The following is an 18,713-nucleotide window of genomic DNA, read 5'->3' as shown; positions in this document are numbered from 1 at the left end:
AATGGAAGCTAATGACTCTATGAGAAATCAAGAAATTATAAAACAAAATCAAAAGAACAAAAAAATAGAAGACAATGTGAAATCTCTCTTTTCTTTTTTTTTTTTTGGCTAGGCAATGGGGTTAAGTGACTTGCCCAGGGTCACATAGCTAGTAAGTGTTATGTGTCTGAGGCCAGATTTGAACTCAGGTCCTCCTGAATCCAACAGTGCTCTAAATATCTCATTGGAAAAACAACTAACCTGGAAAATAGATCCAGGAGAAATAATTTTAAAATTATTGGAATACCTGAAAGCCATGATCAAAAAAACAGCCTAGACATCATCTTTCAAGAAATTATCAAGGAAAACTGCCTTGATATTCTAGAACCAGAGGATAAAATAGAAATAGAAAGAATCCACCAATCACCTCCTGAAAGAGATCACAAAAGGAAAACTCCCCAGGAATATTATAGCCAAATTCCGGAGTTTCCAGGTCAAGGAGAAAATATTGCAAGCAGACACAAAGAAACAATTCAAGTATGGTGGAGCCACAATCAGGATAATAGAAGATTTAGCAGCTTCTACATTGGGGAATTGGGGGGCTTGGAATATGATATTCTGGAAGTCAAAGGAGCTAGGATTAAAACCAAGAATCACCTACCCAGCAAAACTGAGTGTAACCAATGAGGGGGAAAAATTGATATTCAATGACATAGAAGAATTTAATGTATTCTTGAGAAAAAAACAGAGCTAAAGAAAGTTTGACTTTCAAATACAAGACTCAAGAGAAGCATGAAACAGTAAACAGGAAAAAGAAATCATGAGAGATTTATTAAAGTTGAACTGTTTACATTCCTACATGATATTTGTAACTCATGAGACCTTTCTCATTATTAGGGTAGTTGGAAGGAATATACATACATATATGTGTGTGTGTGTATATATATATATATATATATATATATACACATACATACATATAGACAGAGGGCACAAGGGGAGTTGAATATGAAGGGATGACAACTAAAAAGTAAAATTAAGGGGTAAGAGAGAAATGTACTGGAAGAAAGAAAGGGAAAGGTAGAATGGGGTAAATTATCTCACCTAAAATAGGCAAGAAAAAGCTTTTACAGTGGAGGGGAAGGGGAGAGGTGAGAGGGAATGAGTGAACCTTACTCTCATCAAATTTGGTTTAAGGAGGGAATAACATTCACACTCAGTAGGGTATGGAAATCTATCTTACTCTACGGGAAAGTAGGGGGTAGGGCGTTAAGTATGGGGTGATAGAAGGGAAGGCAGATTGGGGGAGGAGATAATCAAGAGCAAACACTTTTGAGGAGAGACAGGGTCAAAGGAGAGAATAGAAGAAACGGGGGAGGGATAGGATGGAGGGGAAATATAGTTAGTTTTTCACAACATGACTATTATAGAAGTGTTTTTTGCATGACTACACATGTATAACCTATATCAAATTGCTTACCTTTTCAATGAGGGTGGGTGGGGAGGGAGGAAGGGAGAGAACTTGGAACTCAAAGTTTTTAAAACGAATGTTAAAAATTGTTTTTGCATGTAACTGGGAAATAAGATACACAGGCAATGGGATATAGAAATCTATCTTACCCTACAGGAAAATAGAAGGGGCAAGGGATAAGAGAAGGGATAGGTGATAGAAGGGAGGGCAGATTGGGGGAAGAGTTAATCAGAAAACATGCTGTCTTGGGGTTGGGGGAGGGGAGAGATAGGGAGAAAATTTGGAACTCAAAATCTTGTGGAAGTGAATGTTGAAAACTAAAATATATATAAGTAAATAAATAATCATCTCCCTCTTGAATTTTTACAAGATTGTAGACACTTGAATTTGACTTAATGACTAGAAGCAGCAGAATTACAGAATATCAGGAATTCACGGAAGCAGGGAGTTACAGTTGGGCATCATGATGTTCTAGTGATTTTCTGGCCTGGAGAGGTCATCCCTCCATTGTATCCATGACAACCAATGTCTTATTTCAAAAGAATTTGCTGCTACTGTTGCCAGGAAATTCTCAGATGCACCTCAGTCCTATCAGGGCTCACTGCCAGCTACTGGCACAAAAAGGTGAATTATTAGAGGAAAAGGTTAAGGAATTGAGGTGCTGCAGAGGTATTAGGGTCCCTTCTTTAATTATGGCTGTGGGCTCCTGGCCAAGGATGGTCCACTCAACCCGCAGAATGGGCACAAATCGTCTTCAGGAAACGAGTTGTGATAGGATTCTCTCAAACTGCAAAACCAAATGAGTAGAAACTGCACAGATGCCCATGAAAACTGGAAAAGGGCCTCTGGGGACCAGAGTGAAGTCTCAATACAAGTTGCTGCTGTTTGTCCTTCATCCTCAAAGAGGACCATGACATCAGGAAGGTGATACCATGACATGCAAGTAAATTGGATTTAAATGTGGGAGGGCTGTGCAAAGTCACCGGCCTCATTTTCACCTCTGAAGCTATCTGGATCCAGTGGCCAGATATAGATCACGACAACTGGAGATGGCTCAGGATGCAGTGGGGATCAATGGAACAGCATTGGCAAACTTGGTTTCAGCCCTGCCTTCCAGCTGAGAAGATTAATATTGATCCTGCATAATTTTCTTATTGATCCTATTTACAATTAATTGGTTTTGTCCTTTAATTGCTTAAGTCATCGATCTTATCTCTGAACTTGGTTCAGAATTCAGCTGGTGTTTCATGAGTTAAGTTCAGAAATACAACTCTCCTGTTAATCACTAATATATTCTTGTCTCAAGGAATTTAGCTGAACTTGAAGGAGGCATGTGACACAGGGGAATGGGTTCTAGTATCTTTACACCACCAAGTCATTCTTCAAGGATGTCTGGTTTGAGGGGCAGCTAAGTGACACCCTGAAATCAGGAGGATCTGAGTTCAAATCCAGCCTCAGACCAAACACTTGACACTTAGTAGCTGTGTGACTCAGGGCAAGTCACTTAACCACCTAAAAATAAAAAGAAAATAAAGGATGTCTAGTTTGCTGCCCAAAAAGGATTGCTATATTATCTTCTGACCTTGTACCTAGACTCCAATAATTAGTCTCATGAGAGAAAAATTGGGGTTGTTGATAGACCCCATTGCCAAACTTCCAATCAGTCATGTTCCCTGCACCTCAGTTTTGTAAACAATCACGTTGCCCTCAACCCCATGATGTCGTTGACCCTGTTCTGTTCTTTGCTCTGTATTCCCCTGAACCTATAAAGTGAATTGTCCTTTTGCTTGGGGTCTTTGGCATAAACGGAGGCAAGTCATCGACCCACTTATTGACAGGTCTCCGCTAATATGTATTACTTTACTTGGAGTATTGCCTCAGATTTGTTAAATCTCACTAACCACAGGACTGAGCCATTGAAGCTGGCCTATTCCATGGGAAGTTTCTACATAGAACCCTGAAGATATTGACCAGGGGCACCTTTGATATATGGATACCCTCATGTCACCAGGGCTCATCAAGGCATGTTTATGGAGCCAGCAAATGGGCAATGAGGTCCTACAAGCAGGAAACCACCTTGATCTAGACTGGCTGGAGCTCCTAGAGATATAGATTCATAAGCAACTGGATCTTTCAAAAAGTGAGGGAGCACTGCAAATGACCTGAGGGACTTCTCCAATCTCTCTCACTCCAGTTAAATGAGAGGACTGGTTTCCTCTGGGCCTTAGGGCTCTCACACTCCTACAGGGACCATACCTTAATTCAGGGCATTCTCACTGGGAGTTTGGCATTCACTTTTTTCTCCAAGAAGCAGAAGCTGAAGTATTGGTAACCAATGGTCAGAGCGTGCAAAGGCTCCATGTCTACATGGAGGCACCACAATCTAAGAGGCTCCCAGGATATGTTTATGTCCACAGACATCCGCACAACAGAGGCTGGCAGATCTTGGCTGCTGGCTGCTCCTGGCTGGAGTGAAGGAATAGGGCAGGTGAGCAGATATCACTGCACAGAAACCAAAGCAGGAGAACCAAAAAGAAAGTTAAGTTGTAACCTGAGACCAAGTACAGATTTGCCACAGGGTTACATTCAGTGACACCAAACCTTACCAAGGCCTGTTCGCACCCAAGGGAAGAGATGTAAGGAGCAGCACATCCCTGTCCCCTCCCCTGCCTGCTCCACCATGCCACCTTCCCCTGCTTGCCATTGCCCTTACTGTTGAGGTCTGAGAGGTTGAGACCCCTCAAAGACTGGAGTATAAGACAGGATCATCTGGAATGAATGCACAGACTCAAGCATTCTTCAAGTCAAGGTGGCAAAGATTTATTGTTACGCTTTTCAGCAGGCAAGAATTCTTAAGGAACCTTCAAGAAACTGAGGATGGAGCTAGGTTTTATATGGGAAAGGAATGTCAGGGATACCTATTAGGTAATCCAAAGGTCCAGGTGTCTTTTGGGAGCTATGGATGGGAAAGTACAGGGAGTATACCAGACAGGGAGGGAGATGACAGAAGTACGGATTTTGGAGTCTGGCAGGAGGAAGAGTTCTTGGGCCAGCCAGGGACAAAACTCCTTGCGCCAGACAACACACCCCTCTCTCTGTGTGTCCTGATTAGAGAATGCTCTGCAACAAGGGAAAGCTTTCTCACAAGACAGGAACTTACTAAGGAATTGCGAGGCTTCCAGAGACATGATCTAAGGGCTGGGGCCTGAGCAGCTCAGCTCTGTGTAGCTGTACCGGGAGAGAGATAAGGGTCTTGCTGGGGCCCATGCATGAGTAATTGCTAGGCACAGTGTCCTTGGGCTGGGGAGTGATTGTCAAAGACAGTGTTTCTGAAACTAGGGAGAACTTGGGGTCCAAGTACAAGCACAAGCACCCAAGCACCCCATCATTATCACTAGCTGTGGCTGTGCCCTCTGTTCATTTCAGAACACAGGTGTAACTTGACTTGGGGCAAAAAGCAGTGGAATCAAGGTGCCCATCAGAGAGAGCAGGATAGAATAAGAAGCAGGTTCTGAATTGGTCTGAGGAGGTTCTGTGAGCTGGACTGTCCTATACCTGAGACTAGAGTTCAAGTTTGTTATGCATCCAGATAAATTCAAAGCCAATATTGGTTAAAATCCTTTCTGTCTTGTTGTATTCTACAACTATCATTAGAATCATAGAGGCAACTAGATGGCTCAGTGGACAGAGACCTGAGCCTGGAGCCAGGAAAACCCAAGTTCAAATCTGGCCTGGCACTTACTAGCTGTGTGAACCTGGACAAGTTATTTACATCAGTTCCCTCATCTGTAAAATGGGAATAATCACAGCCTCAACCCCCCAGGATTGTTGTGAGGATCAAATGAGATAATAATTGTAGAATGCTTAGCATAGTGCCTGGCATATAGTAAGAACTATGTAAGTGTCAGCTAGGTGGCCTGGTGGATAGGGTGCCAGGAGTCAGGAAGACTGCTCTTTCTGAGTTCAAATCTGGCCTCAGACACTAACTGTATGACTGTGGGCAAGTCACTTCGCCCTGTTTGCTTCAGTCTCCTCATCTGTAAAATGAGCTGGGAAAAGGAAATGACAAATCACTCCAGTATCTTTGTCAAGAAAACTCTAAATGAGGTCACAAAGAGTCAGACATGACTTAACAACAAAAACAAATGTTAGCTATTATTATTCATAGATTTTCATCTGGAAGAGACCACAGAAGTCATCTAGTCCAACCTCCTACTTGTACAGATGAAATGTAGGTTCAGACAGATGAAATGACTCATCCAATTTCACACAGGTAGTAAGCAGCAGAGCTAGGATTTGAAATCAAGTCTTCTTACTCCACATCTCTGACTCTACCACCTCTGCTGCAATACCACCCAATGGAAGTGATTCCTCCATTATTTGCTGTAAGTAAGGTGAATTTTAGTGTGTGTAAGGAGGATTTTGTTATTCCTTTTTAAATATAGTTCCAGGATCCTAGATACTTCCCACAAATTATGGTTGAAAACAACCTCTACCGGCAGTCACAGTAGAGATATTGGGGTAACATAATGTCCACATGTGCTGTGCTAGGTTATGACGACATTGCTAAAGTTAACCTGTGAGCTTAATGATGGCAATTTGCCTTCTTTGTGTGCTCCCCTATAAAGCAAGTGGGCATGGGTCAGTAAATGGGAAACCCATCTTGGGATTTGGGTAATGCATAGAGGAATGCATGTACCTGCCTTGATTGGCCCCCATAAAGGCTTGGGGGGAATCTGTGTTTGCTTCAACCAGCCCCAACTGAGATTTAGGGGACCGGTAGAAGTTGTAACTCCTACCATTCTAGCCTGCCTCTGCGAGAAGAGTGATTAGGGAATGCTGTAGGAGCTGGTGCTACCATTATCAGCAACTCTCTTAAGAGGACTAGACTAGAATAAAGTAAGCTTATTTAACCCCTTCGAAGCTGTCTTCCTGTCTGACCGGATCAAAAGTGAACCTGTGCTAGAACACCTGTTAGTGTTAGGAGCCCTCCTATGTTCTCCTGCCCAACAAAAATGGTGCTACCTGTATGTTTACCTGTGAAACATCTGCATCGCTGCTTATCTCTACCCTGCTCCATAGCAAGCAACGAAGAGCTGATTAGAGAGAAAAGATGCACATTGCAGCTTGGTATCAGTTGCCTCCCACTTTTCCTTGGTAGAACACACAAGTAATTAACCTTCAACCACTGGAGTAAGTGACCTTTAACAAGTAGGTCATTGAACTTTCAGAAGGTTGATTTTGCCCAAGTGGGTACTGTATATAAGCCTTCCTGGAGGTCTGTGACAACTCTTTCTAAATGTACTTTATTAGATTAGCAGAATCTGAAGTCACAAGAGACTACTGCACTATGGCCTAGATATTGTGACTTCCTGATTAATCTTTTAGGGCTTTTCTTTTTTTAAGCCATTGAGTTCCATTGGCATAGGTTGCTTGCATGGGAATTGCACCTTTGTTGAACACTGACTCTGAATTACTCCCATTGTGACTGGCTATATTTATAAGATTTCCTTGGAAGAACTAGAGAGGAAAGTTATAGGCACAGTGCTCCAAAATATATATGTATGTATATTTGGTTAGGTACCCAAACAGTATTTTCAATTGCCCTAAGAGCAGAGAGTGGGGAGGAGGAGCAGGAAAAGAAAATCAAAAGACAAAACCTTTAATGCAATATACTTGGGGGGAAAAAAGAGTGCGTTTGGTTCTGTTTTGTATGAGAATCGATAAGCTTTTAAATTCTCCAGGCAACAATTTATTTAATCCTCTAGGTTGGGTTGCATCTTAAATCTTAGGAAATCAGCACTTTTCTCCCCCATTTTCCTTTAACTCATCTTTTCTGGGTTTCATTGCCCCTAAAATATTTTAATAAGCAGCCTCATTTGGCACTTTGAGACACAGTATAGTACAGTGATTTAAAAACCTGGCCTTGGAGTCAGGACAACCTAGATTTTAGTGTTTTCTTTCTCTGATACAAAATTTCTTCTTGACTATGGACAAGCCCCTTAACCTCTTAGTGACCCCACACAACCCTATAAGACACAAGGAAATTTGCATTCCTCTGAAGTTATAGATCTGTGTATCTCTATATTTTGTTGTCCAGTGATTTCAGCTATGTCCTACTCTTCATGACCCCATGTGGGGTTTTCTTGGCAAAGACACTGAAGTGGCTTGCCATTTCCTTTTCCAGCTTATTTTACAGATGAAGAAAATGAGGCAAACAGGGTTCCGTGACTTGTCTAGGGCCACACAGCTGATAAGTGTCTGAGGCTGGATTTGAATTCAGGTGTTCTTGAGTCCAGGCTGGCATTCTATCCACTGTGCCACCTCGCTGCCCCATATGTATTACATATACTCTTGTATATCAATGTTAGAGGCAGCATGGGTGAACAGGGGTGGGGAACTTGCAGCCTTGAGGCCACATGCGTCCCTCTAGACGTAGAGGCCGCAGCTTTCCCACTCTTGGTGTAGAGGTTAGAGGACTGGATTTGGAATCAGAAAGACCCTGATTCAAATCTGACCTCAGATACTCGCTAGTTGTGTCATTCTGGGTCAAGTAGTCTTTCTCTGCCTTAGTTTCCTCAGATGTAAAATGGAGAGAATATGAGCACCTCCTTCAAAGGGTTGTTTTGAGAATCAAACAGAACAATACCTGCAAAGGGCTTTGCTTAAAGCACTATATGTTGTTCAGTAGTTTTTCAGTCATGTCTGACTCTTCCTGACCCCATTGGGGGTTTTCTTGGCAAAGATGCTGGAGTGGTTTGCTGTTTCCTTCTCCAGCTCATTTTACAAATGAGGAAACTGAGGCGAACAGGGTTAAGTGACTTGCCCAGGGTCACACAGCTAGTAAGTGTCTGAGGCCAGATTTGAACTGAGGAAGAGGAGTCTTCCTGATTCCAGACCTGACATTCTATCCAGTGATCCACCTAGCTGCCCTAAAGCACTAAATACATATGAGTTATTATATATATGTTATATATATATATATCTCACACAAGGTTTCCAAAGTGCTTTCTTGATGACAACCTTGTGGGCCAATAGTGCAAAAGTTATTACCCCAATTCTAAAGATGAGGAACATAAAACTTTGAGAGGATAAGTGGCTTGTCCATAGTCCCACGAGTAAAATATCAACACATTCCCACCCTGGTCTCCTGAATCAGTGTTCACCTCTCTTTCCACTAGAACATGTTAGCTCTAGCTCTCCATTTTCTTCCTCACTTTGCCATCTGACCATTCAGGCAACCAAGTGAAATACAGGAGGAGGCAAATTGTTGGGCATAGCATTGGTTGGAAGGAAGCACAAGTTTACAGAAACCTTTTGGATTGGAAAGACTCTGATATTTATAGCAAGTCTCCACAGTAACAGCCCCAGTTCTACGTCAGCCACTTTAATTCAGGACGAATTTCTTTGCTTTCTGATCTCTCTGTCTCTTAATACTGTCACCCATCTGTAAGGCTCCCTGGTCATTTCCATGTCATCCATTCCCTATTTAGTAATTCACACCAGGAGGAGGCTATTCCTAATATTCCCTGTAAATGCAGCAAAGGAGATTTTTATTTAATTTGAGGGGAGGGTGGTAGTTGGAGGAGTGGCTGCCTCCGGCTACTACTCTGTCTTGGAGGTTTCACTAATGCTGTAAAACCTGAAAAAACTGAAGTGCTCAATTTACTGGAGTTATTTGGGTTTCTTTGTTTTTGTAAAACCAATTTCCCATACCTTCTGCAACAGCATATATAGTCCCATAGAGTGAGAAAAATCACTATGTTCTAGAATTACCAGATCCTTAATCAACTTAATTCAACTAGGCTTATTCTACTCTATTAGGGCTAGGAAATGCATTAATGAATTTTAAGATTTTTACCAATGGGGGAAGGAGAGCACTGAAAAGAAAAATGGTTTTCTGTTTAGAGACTTATGACTTAATTGATATAGGGAACTCCCTTAACCAATGCAGATTGGTACTTTCTCTGCTACTGTAGTGTTAGAGAGCTTCCCAGAGGACTGAGAGGTTAGTGACTTTCTCAGAATTACACAGCCTTGTGCCAGATGCCTCCTAGTGCTGAGAAGCTTGACTTGAGCCAGACTTTCTGCCTTCAAGGCTGGTTCTCTACCCACTAGCATCCTGTCTCTCAGGTTTTCTGTTTAATCTTCAGTTAATCAGAAAAATTCATTTAACCAAACCCCCTCCCAATTCCTTCTGCTTCTGGGGTTCTAAATCTTTTTTTTTTTCTACATCATGGACCCAATTGGCAGTCTGGTAAAGCCTATGGACATACTCTCAGAATGTTGTTTTTACATGCATTGCAAAAATACATAAGGATTTCAAAGGAAACTAATTATATTAAAATACAGTTATCAAAACATTTTTGAAAATACATTGAATCCAGGTTAAAACACCTGCCACTTGGAATGTGCCCTTTTGTTTCTACAAACCCTGTTTATCATTTGAGTTCTAGCACAAGTTATTCTACCTCCAAGAAGCCTTTTCTGACTACTCTAGCCCACATCAATCTTTATTACCTCCTTCACCTTTTACAAAATCTCTATAGTTCTTATCAAAATGTTAGCATTTAATTATGTTTTGTTGTATTTTTGCTAATCATTTCATGTATATTGGTCTTTTCTCTCCAACTAGATTCTTGGGAGTGGAGACAGACTTCTTGGTGTTTTCTACGCCTGACTCAGTCCTCTGCATGTGGTAGGTGTTCGGTAAATATCCATAGCTTGGAGTTGTTCGATTACCTATCTTTTACATCCCCACAGAGTCAACTATAGCACACAAGCACCCAGTGCTCTGCTCTTATTGGTTGGTTAAATAATTGACTGATTCCCTGGACATTTGAATAAATTAAGGTTTTGATGTGCCTACCAAGCACCTTTGCTATGATTTATCATTTGCCAAAGTTTGGTAAGGAGGTACTGTTGTACTGAGAAATCAGCGAGTGAGACCCAGACGTAATTTAAGATGTGGATTTTATTAGCGCATGGCTGGAAGGGGTATGCACATCCAAATGAAGTAGCCCCGATCAGGGGTCGAGCTAGGGTTTATATGGAAAAGAGCGTGGGAAAGAAATGCCAGGAACACTGATGAGGTAATCCAAAGGTGCAGGTGTCTTTGGGGGCTATAGATGGGAAAGTACAGGGAGTATACAAGACAGGGAGGGGGATGGATCTTTGGAGTCTGGCAGGAGGAAGAGTCCTTGGGCTGGTCAAGGACACCCCTCTCCCTCTGTCTTGATGAGAGAATGCTCTGCAACAAGGGAAAGCTTTCTCACAACACAGGAACTTACTGAGGAATTGGGAGGCTTCCAGAGACATGATCTGAGGGCTGGGGCCTGAGCAGCCCAGCTCTGTGTAGCTGTACCAGAGAGAGAGATAAGGGTCATGCTGAGGCCCATGCATGAATAACTGCTAGGCACAGTGTCCTTGGGCTGGGGAATGGTTGTTAGAGACAGTGTTTCTGTGACTAGGGAGAAATTGGGGCACAAGTACAAGCACAAGCACCCAAGCACCCCATTATTATGGATCAGAGATCACACAAACCAGACCAGGTGTCCTGGTCTCTGGTATAAACATAATTATCTAAAGCAATTATATTGCAAGCTTTCTTATCCATTTGCGTTGGAGGTATGGGCTATGCTGAGCTATGCAAGAGTACATTTCACTATTGTTTAGATTTAGGAGGAAAGAGGTCTGGGGCAAGATTAAGCATCAACTTTTGCTTTCCATGGCTTAAAGGGCCCTACTACCTAAATGGCAAAATAATGTTCTGCATTACAGTACGCACTGTGGCTAATGCCCAAATCCCCTAGTTCTTTCAAGGGGAGAATTTTTAGTCATTCCCAAAAGAGGATAAAAAAAAACACTGTTATCCTAACACATAAAATGGATATAAAGTTTAGTGGGTTGAACTATCCTCTGCAAGAATAATGGAAAATTATATAAAATATCAAAGAAAATATGTGTGTGTGTGTGTGTGTGTGTGTATACTTTAACTAATCCCCTTTCCTTTCCTATTCTATCTTATTTCTAATACTCTCCACATGACCTTTTCTAACTCTACTCTTGGAGTAATTGAAAATTCCACTTTTATCTTTCAAGATTTACTGAAACTCTGCATCTCTGACTGCTAACTAACAGGTACCACTTAGGGAAACTCTTTGAGCTTCTTGGAGGAAAAATGTATGTTTGTGTGGGTGGAAAGCAAAGCATGCAATTTATCATTCAAAGTAACTGGGAATGTTCTGAGAACTAGGAGGATTTGGGCATTAGCCACCCTAGCAAACTTCAGCAAATGTTAAATCATAGAAAAGAAAAGATGTTTAGAAGGTACACCAAGCCCCTTGATTTATTCAAATGTCAAGGGAATCAGTTAATTATTCAACCAACCAGCTAGGACTGAGCACTAGTCAAAGGAACTGAAAAGAGGTAACTTAGAGGTTAGATGTCTTCAAGTATTTGAAAGACAGATCCAATTGTCCTGCTTAGCCTCAGATGCTAGGATCAGAAGCAATAAAGATAATTTACAGAGAGTCAGATTTCAGCTTGATATAAAGAGAACCTCCTTAACAACTGTGGTTATCTAAAGGTGGAATAAACTGTCTTATAAGGTAATGACCCTGCCCTCAAGGAGCTTACTTTCCATCAGGAGAGATAACATTTACATTTATAAGTGTATAAAAAGATAATTTTGAGAAGGCTGCAGTGGGAATGATGGGAGGGGGAAGTCAGGAAAGGTCTTATGTAGAAAGTGGTATTTGATCTGAATGATAGAAACTTGAGACTCTCAAGAAGGGAAACACTGGGCAAGTCAACCTCTTTTAACCTCAATTTCCTCATCTGTATAGTGGAGATACTAATAGCATTCACCTCCCAGGGTTGTTGTGAGGATCAGATGAGTTGACATAAAATGCTTTGAAAACTTTATAGTTTTACATAAATGTTAGTTATTCATAACAACAACAACAACAACAACAACAACAACAATATTCCAGACCTGTAGATAGTCTGCACAAAAGCACAGAGATGAGAGTTAGAAAATGTATGAGGAACATGAAGACCATTTTGGCTATAATGTGGATTGTAGGAGGAAGGATAATGCATAATAAGCCTAAAAAGGCAGATTGGGGCAAGTTTATAAAGAGTTTTAAATACCAGAAGAGTTTATATTTGATCTTGGAAGTAATAAAGAGCCATCGGGGTTTATTAAGTAGGGGAGTGATATGTTTAGATCTTTGCTTAAGGAAATTTACTTTGTATTGTGTGGAGAATGGATCAAAGTAGGGAGAGACTTTAGGTAAAGAGACAAATTAGAAAGCTATTGTAATAATCCAGGTGAGAGGTGATGGGTGGCAAGAAACTAGGCAGCTATGCAGTTATTCTGTTAGACAGGAATAACTCCAGGATGTCTGTGAAGTTTCTGAACAAATAGGGCAAAGGTAGTTTGTGCAGTTATTGTTATTAAGGAATGTAATGATTATTGTTGGCAATAGCAAAAAACGATGCATGGAAGCCCAGGGGACAGTTTTAGACTCATTTGTTTCCTGTGGGAAGATCAGTGAAATCTTGTCGCCCTCTACTGGAATCAGAGTGAGAAGGTTGCTGGGTGGCTCTTAACTTGCTTGTTTTCATCAGCCAGCTGCTATTTGGCAGGTGTCTCATAAATCAGAAACTTATAGGTTTGAAAAAAACTTTGAAGGGGAGGTCACCTAGGTTTTTGTTGTTGTTGTTGACCAAGTATTGTATCTGTGTTCTGTTTCCATAGCACTCAAGATGGGGCAGAGCACTGGATTTGGAGTCTAATAGCAACAACAACTAGCATTTTAGCCTATTAAAATTATCAAAATTATCTTTTTACATTTATAAACATATACCTCATGTCTTCTGATGAAGTATGTGACCTCAAGCCTCATTTCTGGTCCTCAATATCTTTATCTATGAAATCAAGATATTGGACTAAATCATTTTCATAATTTTGATAGGCTAAAATGCTAAATAATCAGTGATTCCAGCTAATTGCTCCTTTTGAAACCACTTTTGGATTCTAGGATGATGATGTATTTTATTTTCAGATTGCCTTACAATGATTAACTCATGGTCTGAAATGGAATTTTGACAGGGAAGGAAAAGACTTCTTCATTGCTTAAACCTTCCTCTGTCATTTATACCTCCCACCGAAGAGGTCTAGGGCTTTTGAGGTGCTGCAAACCCAAAATCTTGTACCGGGCCCTGCCTGAATGAATTCAACTCAAATCTTCAGCCAGGGGAAAAGTTTATTATTGATAAATCACATAGGCCAGGTAATGCTGGTGAGGACTAGCGGGCATGAGAAAAGCTCAGCCTTTGGGGCATGAGAGATTCTCAGCATCTGAATGGGGCCAGGGTGGAATTTTTATACACTGAAGTAACTTTGGGTGGCCGGAGAAGGGGGCTGGGAAAAGGGTCTAGGTGAGAATTCCGATTGGAAGGTCTGAGAGATTGAATAGACAACAGGAATAGCTAATGGAGGGAACAGGAAGGCAGAAGTTTGAAAGGCATCTACACAAGATCAAAGGGTGGGGCTAGGACTTTCAAAGGGAGATAAGGAGAGTCCATAAGGAACCTGAAGGTTTAAGGGTTTTCCAAGTCTTGTAGACAAAGGGGAGCCTGATTCTTTTCAGGTCAAGGGTTGAAGGCGCATCTGAATAAGATCAAAAGGTAAGGCTAAGGCTTTCAAAGGGAAATGAGGAGCTGGGGTCTGTAGACAAGTGGGAGTCAGATTCCCTTTCGGGCAAGGGGTGAAAATCTTGTCTTGGGCCCTGCCCCCATCACCACCTCCTTATCTACACCAACTACCCACTGAGAACTAACTGAGTTTGAACTTCCTATCTTCATTTCCAGATGGTCATGGAGAACAGAATACCAGAGTAGAAGTATGGTATAATGGATATAGAGGTGGACTCAGAGACAGAGAGACTAGGTTCAAATCCCATATGTGATACTGGCCCCGTTGTTGTTTTGTCATTTTCAGTCATGTCTGGCTCTTCATAACCCTTTTTGGGATTTTCTTAGCAAAGATACCAGAGTGGTCCTTCTCCAGCTCATTTAAAAAATTTTATTTAAAGAGTATTTTATTTTTCCACAATTACATATTTAAAAAAACTTTTAGCATTCATTTTTAAAAGATTTTGAGTTCCAAATGTTTCTCCTTCCCCTCTCCTCTTTTGAAAATGGTAGGCAGTTTGATATAGTTTACACATATACTATCATATAAAACATATTTCCATATTCATCACGGTTGTGGAAGAAGAAACAGATCAAAAGTAAATAAAACCATGAGAAAGAATGAAGTGAAAAAATATGCTTTTATCTGCATTCAGAGTCCATCAGTTCTTTATCTGTATATGGATAGCATTTTACTTCGTAGTCCTTCGTACCTGTCTTAAGTCATTGTGTTGCTGAGAAGAGCTGAGTCATTTATAATTGATCATCAAACAATGTTGCAGATACTGTGTACAATGTTTTCTTGGTTCTGCTCATTTCACTTTGCATCAGTTTGTACAGGTCTTTCCAGGTTCTTCTGAAGTCCGCTTGCTCATCATTTCTTATTGCACAGTAGCATTCCATTACATTCATATGCCACAGCTTATTCAGTCATTCCTCAATTGATGGGCATCCCCTCAATTTCCAATATATTGCCACCATGAAAAGGGCTGCTATAAATATTTTTGCACATGTAGGTCCTTTTCCCTTTTTTATTATCTCTTTGGTATACAGACCTAGGAGTCTTCTCCAGATCTTTTTACAGAGGAGGAAACTGAGGCAAACAGGGTCAAGCAACTTGTCCAGGATCACACAGCTAGTAAGTGTCTGAGGCTGAATTTGAACTCAGATCTTTCTGACTCCCAACCCAGCACTTTATCCACTGAGCCACCTAACTGATCTGTGACACTGGGAAAATCATTCCTCATTTGTAAAAGGAACTCTATCCATCAATAAACACTTATTAAGTGAGCATAAATAAATATCTATCATGCCTACACAGATACTGTATATAAAGCTTTTGAAACTTTAAGGCACTACATAGGTTTCAGTAATTAATATTATCACAGGCAATATTATTTTAATGCCATTTCTGAGATCCTTTGAAAACCTAGAAGAAAATCCTAGTATCTCTCCTGGGAACAAGAGTAAAGAGAATGATTTGATTCTGCAGGTTCTGAGAAGGTAAACTGTTATTGTCATTATATTTTTAGTAAAGAATCTGTGATCCCCGGCAAATCACTTACGTTTTAAATGCCCCAAGGCAACTCTTTGAGACTACAAGTTCCAGAGCAAGTGCTAATTTGCATTAATAGAGGTAGTTTCCAATGCTGGTAAAATTTTTAAAAAGTTATCTACACCTGCACAAAATAATGAAGAGCAAAATCAGCAGAATCAAGAGAACATTGTATACAGTAACAGCAATATTGTTTCAAGAACGACTTTGCACGAATGTTATTTTGTCTGTTATAAATACCCAAATTAACTATACAGGGCATATGAAGGAAGACATTATCTGCATCCAGAGAAAGAACTGATAAATAGAAGTATGTATAGAATAATTTTACATATATATGTATACATACCTATATATACGTGTGTGTATATATGTGCATATGTGTGTATATATGTATATGTATATGTATGTGTGTGTGTGTGTGTGTGTATATATATATATATATATATACACCCCTATGTGTGTAATGGTAGCCATCTCTAGGGTAGAAGAGGAAGAAAAAAATAAATTTACATAATTTTGTTGTATACTTGAATGGAATAGCAAGTTGTAAATAGTAAATTCACAGTTTCATGTACAATCATCTTTTTTTATTGTTTGTTATAGAAATGCTTGTTTTATTCCATAAATTAAAAATAAAAATTTTAAAAATATCTATACCAATTCATCACATTCAATAACATGCATCCACTAGAATGAATGACCAAAACAACTTGTTATTTAAGGCTTAAATTTTCGGAGCCCCTTTTATGCTCTATGTTCCATAACACAAAGGGGATAGGCTCCCAGACACAAGTGATCACTACCCTAGTTAGACACTGTTTACACATTCTTGAAGGAGGGTGGCATATTAGATGTCAACCACATGGCTCTTACACAATCTATTTTGGTCAGGTTGAGTGGTTTCAAGTAGCTGGGTATACTCTTGTTATAAGACTCATGAACAGTTGGTCAGCCAAGTGGATCAATGATCCAGCTGCCTCTCTGTCCAGACCTTCACAGAGATGGATTTCCAGAAACTTTAACAAAGTCAATAGCTCACTTCTGTGACTTTTCCAAGTCAAGTTGAGAGGTTAGTACTCCAGTCATTCAGTCAATAAGCATTTATTAAGCATTAACTATGTGCTTACTACATTATACTAAGGACTGGGAATTCAAAGAAAGGCTGGAAAATTGAAACATCCCTGCCCTCAAGGAGCATACATTCTAATGGAGCATTGGTGGGGAGAGGGAGGAGTAGCCTTACCTGTCCTTCTGAAGAGAAGCAGTAGAGGTCCACAGGGAAGCCACCAAATGGAAACAGACACAATCAGGCATCATGAGAGAATGTCATACTGATGTCTCTCTTTAGGCCCCAAAGGTTTCTCTTAGGCCACCTGAGGGACAACTTTTTGAGTAAATTGAGGCAAAGTTACTTGGAAGCCGTTCATGATCCTTTAGGTTTTAGGTAGAACATTTATATTTTTGTGGAAAATAGCCTCTGGGAACAACAATTAAACAGGCTGGCAGACTTTAGAACTCTTACTGATGCAGGAACCAATCATAATTTCAGAGGACTAATAGTGAAGCCTGCTTTCCTCCTCTTTCTTGGCAGAGAGTGAACTGGATGTGGCCACATAATACTTGAGATCTTACTCTTTTTGTGGGATGCTCCGGCTGTAAGACTTTAGGGGACTCACCTCTCTAGTGACAATAGACACTGACTGTTACAGACATCAAGACACAGCACTTCTAGTAGTCATCGTTGGCAGGTCCTATCACACCTGTTTCTATCCTTGAGACTGACAGCAGCTGATCCCTTTACCAGACACCTAGGATCTATGGCCTTAGCATAGTGCAAGGTACATAATAAGTGCTATGTAAATGCTTATTATACTCCTTTTTTTTTTTTGGTGAGGCAATTGGGGTTAAGTGACTTGCCCAGAGTCACACAGCTAATAGGTGTTAGGTGTCTGAGGCTGGATTTGAACTCAGGTCCTCCTGACTCCAGGGCTGGTGCTCTATCCACTGCACCATCTAGCTGCCCCTCCATAAATGCTTATTCACTTCCTACTTCCCTCCCTTGGTTAGGAGGCCTAGGACCATAGATTTAGAGCTGGAAGGCCACCTAATGCACACACACACACACACACACACACACACACACACACACACACACCCTGTCATTTTGCAAATGAGGAACTAAGGCCAAATCAGATTAAATGAGTTGCCCACAGTCACATAGAGAGTAAATAGCAGAGACAGATTTGAATCCAGTCCTCTGATCCCAAATCTAGCATACTTCCATTGTACCATTCTGCCCCTCTCAGCTGCTTGGGAGAAGGCAGCTTGGATAGTGGTTGTTTTTGCTGTATTTTAGGCCATTTTGTTACCTGATGGTTTCTTGCTACTCCAGGGCTTTCTACTTTAAGTAAATAAGGACCATGTTCCTTCCATCTCTAAAACTATGATCTTAAATTGTCCTTGTTCTCACTGTGATACAAAGTCATAAATGCTTGCTGGTCTGAGAGGGGAGTTCATTTCAGTTGGGACACAGAGCGTTATGATGGGTAGTTTTAAAATCCAAACTAGGTAAACCCTTGTGGTATCTGTGTGGGACCCTGTTACATGTGAGCAGAGCTGTCTGGGATACTTTTACTTTTTATGAGTGTGTGTGTGTGTGTGTGTGTGTATGACTTTGTCTTGAAGGTTGGGTCAAGCTGAAACTTCATCCCCTGGCTTTGCCAATAACCACCAAACGTTTGGTTTTTTGTTTGTTTAATATGTCTAGTTTCCTTCTTTCTAGGTTGTAACTGACAGCCAAAAAATTTTCTCCCCTGAATCTCTCTCTGACCAGATGGATTGTTTGACTATACCTCTTATGCTATTGTGTGTATGATGTCAATGCAGTATTATTGTTGTTATTGATGATGGCAGCAGGGTTGTGGTATATTGTGATTGAGACTGGGCTAGAATAACACCATGGCCATCCAATCTTTAGAAAATTGAAGCATAATAGCAGGACTA

General features: G+C 40.7%; 1 long non-coding RNA gene across 1 annotated transcript in view; it reads left to right on the top strand.

Annotated features, from left to right (window-relative positions):
* Positions 1 to 5,639: 5,639 nt before the first annotated feature.
* The window catches only part of LOC144457915 (uncharacterized), a 36,361-nt gene continuing 23,287 nt past the window's right edge, over positions 5,640 to 18,713 (top strand). The window contains exons 1-2 of the long non-coding RNA XR_013487518.1: positions 5,640 to 5,835; positions 10,086 to 10,148. This is a non-coding gene — a long non-coding RNA (uncharacterized LOC144457915). The remainder of the gene's footprint in view (positions 5,836 to 10,085; positions 10,149 to 18,713) is intronic.

Source organism: Phascolarctos cinereus, unplaced genomic scaffold (assembly GCF_003287225.1).
Source record: "Phascolarctos cinereus isolate Bilbo 61053 unplaced genomic scaffold, phaCin_HiC Scaffold_5;HRSCAF=322, whole genome shotgun sequence".
Taxonomy (NCBI): Eukaryota; Metazoa; Chordata; class Mammalia; order Diprotodontia; family Phascolarctidae; genus Phascolarctos; species Phascolarctos cinereus.
This window is presented reverse-complemented; position numbering and strand designations above follow the sequence as displayed.